A 3192-nucleotide genomic window follows, 5' to 3' on the forward strand; every position below is an offset into this window, starting at 1 on the left:
GATTATCACCATTCCTAAAAATTTGCTCTGGACTATCATATTTCACCCAGAAGCTTCTTAAATGACCCTCAAACACCTTCTCCTGCTCCCTATAGCTTATTCTTCCCACAATAAACAGAGTGATATAATAACGCAAATCAGATCATGTTATTTCTCTGCTCAAGACCCTTCAGTGCTTTCCAATTTCTCATGGAAAAAAAATCAAAACTATTTATCACAACCAGTAAAGCTCTACATGATCTAACCCTTGCCTAACTCTCCATCCACGTTATGCAGGACTCTCTCCCTCACTTTCCTTTAACACACCAATCTCATCCTCACTCCGGCTCCCTAGCACACACTGCTTCCCCTGCCTGGATGCCCCTTAGGTTGGCTCTTCACCTGGACCCTTGTCATGATTTGCATATCAGCTTAAATGCCACTTCCCCCAAGAGGTCTTCTTGAGCTCTTTATACAAAAGAGGGCCTTCTCATGATTTTTTGTTGTTGTTTATTTCTCTACTAGCATTCATTACAACCTGGCAATTACTTTGTCTGGTTTTTTTGATCTGTCTCCCCTCACCAAAATGTAAGCCCCCTGAAGGCAAAACTTTGTACTGTTCAGACTGTTCAATGCTAAGCACACTTCCCAGGACATGTTATTCCCTCTCTCCCTCTCTCCCTCTCACATGAAAAGAAAGTGTTTATAGGCAGAGGAATTAGGATCTCATCCACAATGGAAATTGTAATCATGTTCAGTCGATGAGAGGTACCCAGGAAGGGAGTAGAGCTGGTGAAGCATACAGCTGTGGGAACTTATGTTGGACGCAGTGAGGATAACTGAGAGGAAGGAAGAGATGGGTGTGGGTGGAGTAGTCTGGGGAGACTTCATGGGGGGAGGGGAATTCTGTTCATTTGTTTATATATCCATATGTGTGTATGTGTGTGCGCGCATGCATGAATGCATGGGGTTTGTATACACGGGTACTCCTCTCCTCCAAGTTGGCTCGAATCTCAGGCTTTACCTGGTAACAAGGTGGCAGCCAGGTGCTCCAGTCATTTACCCACTTTACAGAAGCCCTTGACGTTTACTCCAACAGGATAGGATCAAATTATCTGCTCTCCTTTGACCCACCACTGAGGTCGTCTTGTCTTTGACCTGGAGGGATGCATCCCCAAATCAAAGCCAGGGACTGAACTGGAGGAATAGGCAATGAATGCTTGGGAGACAGTTGGTTCACTCAGTAAACGTTCATGGGACCTTCCTGTGAGCCAGAGGCTGGAGACACAAAACAAGCAAGCTTTCAAGTCTTAGCCCTATAGGGGCAAGTGTGGAAAATAGAGAAGTGATCAAGTGCTGTGTTACAGTGAGACAAAACTAGGATACAGGAACAAGACACGGTGGTTTGGACATTTCCATGAGAGAGGAGGAGGGCTCCAGGCAGAGGGTTGCATATGAACTGGGTCTCAAAGAACAGGGGGCATTTGCCAGGTGAAGAAGAGGGGAAGGGACCACTCAGGGCAATGGAATGGGATGTGCAAGCCCCAGAAGTGTGAAAAAGAAGGGCCTAATTGTGTGTTGGGATTGGAGGGGGCATAAGGGGATGGAGGGAAAGTTCTAGAACAAAAGTTTGGTACATAGTTTGCACATTGGTAATCTGTACCCACATCTTGCTTACACCTGCATTTTGTTTGACCAGCATAGTATTTTAATTTTTAAATTAGTTTTCAACTTTTAAGATGTAGGAATTTTACATCAAACCCAGATATCCAGCTTCCATGGAAACACCAGATGTGGCGTTGTAGGCCCACATTCCCTTGTGTCAGTAATCAGCTGAAATCCACCATTGCTACCCCTGGTGGGTGGGATAAGGGAGCCCCATGCCTCACAGCCCTTCCCTCCCCGACACTCCCCAGCTCTCTGCATCCATTCACATTACCTGACTGGTCCTAGAAGGCTTTTGAGTTTCAAATCCCTGGCCTGGTGAAATAACTTGACTCTAGACTGATGAGTGTTTCGTGTGCCAAGTCAAGTGTTTAGATTTTATCCTACAGACAGTGACTATTCACTGACAGTTTTAAAGTAGGTGAATGTCATGACTAGCTCTTATCCAGCTTTATATTTTCTGCATCAGTCAGCACAATGGCTTACACAAAGCAGGTGTTAAGTCATTATTGGAAGAATTAATTAAAGAAGGAATAAGTCTTAAAAATTAATGAGTAACAACCACTTTGGAAAACTTTTTGGCAGTAAGCACCAAATCTGAATATGCACTAATCTGTGACCCAGCAATTCCAGTCTTAGGAATTCTCCAGCAGAAATGTATACGTGTGTTCACTATAACATGTGGGCTAGAATGCTCATAGCAGCCCAGAACTGGGAACAAAAATCCAAATGTCCATAAATGATAGAACAGCTAAATAAATGGTGGTACCTTCACATCGTAACTACTACTACAAGGCAATGGGAATCAATGATACAATAACATACAAAAATATGGATGAATCTTACAAGCATAGTATTGAGTGAAAGAAACAAAACGGGCAGCCATATGACTCCATTTATACAAAAATACAAACACAGGGAAAACTAGTCTATCCCATTAGAAGTCAATGTTGTGGTTACTCTTAGGGGATGGTTTAGTGACTGGGAGCCGGCAGGGGATTTGGGGGTTTTGTCATCTTCTGATTCTTGATCTAGGTGCTGTTACCCAGGTGAGTGTAGTTTGTGAAAAATTGTGCACATGTAAGATCAGTGTATGAGTCCCATTCTGAAACCGCCTTGCAACATACAGCATGGTGGTTGTTCCATGCATTTTAAGTGATCGATTTAAACCAACTCTGTTCTTTTCTCATCAACTAACCTAATAGCTTGGTAAATGTATTTTGTATTTAATTGATTAATCTGGGCGAATGGAAGACCCCTTGGCAGCATGGGGACCTTGGGAAGAGAGTGTCTTGAAAGCGAACAGCCAGATTAGAGCAAGAAGCTGGAGACTTTAAGCCCCCTGGCCAGTTGGCCCTGGACAGGACCACCGGGCCTCATTAACGCACATGGTGATAATTAATGCTTTTCCAGAACATCAGCAAAGTCTGAGAACTCAATTAGAAATCACACACTGTGTGAGGAAAAGGAAATTTGGTGCCAAGTGAATCCATTCAGTAGAGCTCTGGCAAGTCCTTGCTAAGACCTAGCTGGCTGTATCCATGGGGG

This window comes from Camelus ferus, chromosome 9 (genome assembly GCF_009834535.1).
Source record: "Camelus ferus isolate YT-003-E chromosome 9, BCGSAC_Cfer_1.0, whole genome shotgun sequence".
Classification (NCBI taxonomy): Eukaryota; Metazoa; Chordata; class Mammalia; order Artiodactyla; family Camelidae; genus Camelus; species Camelus ferus.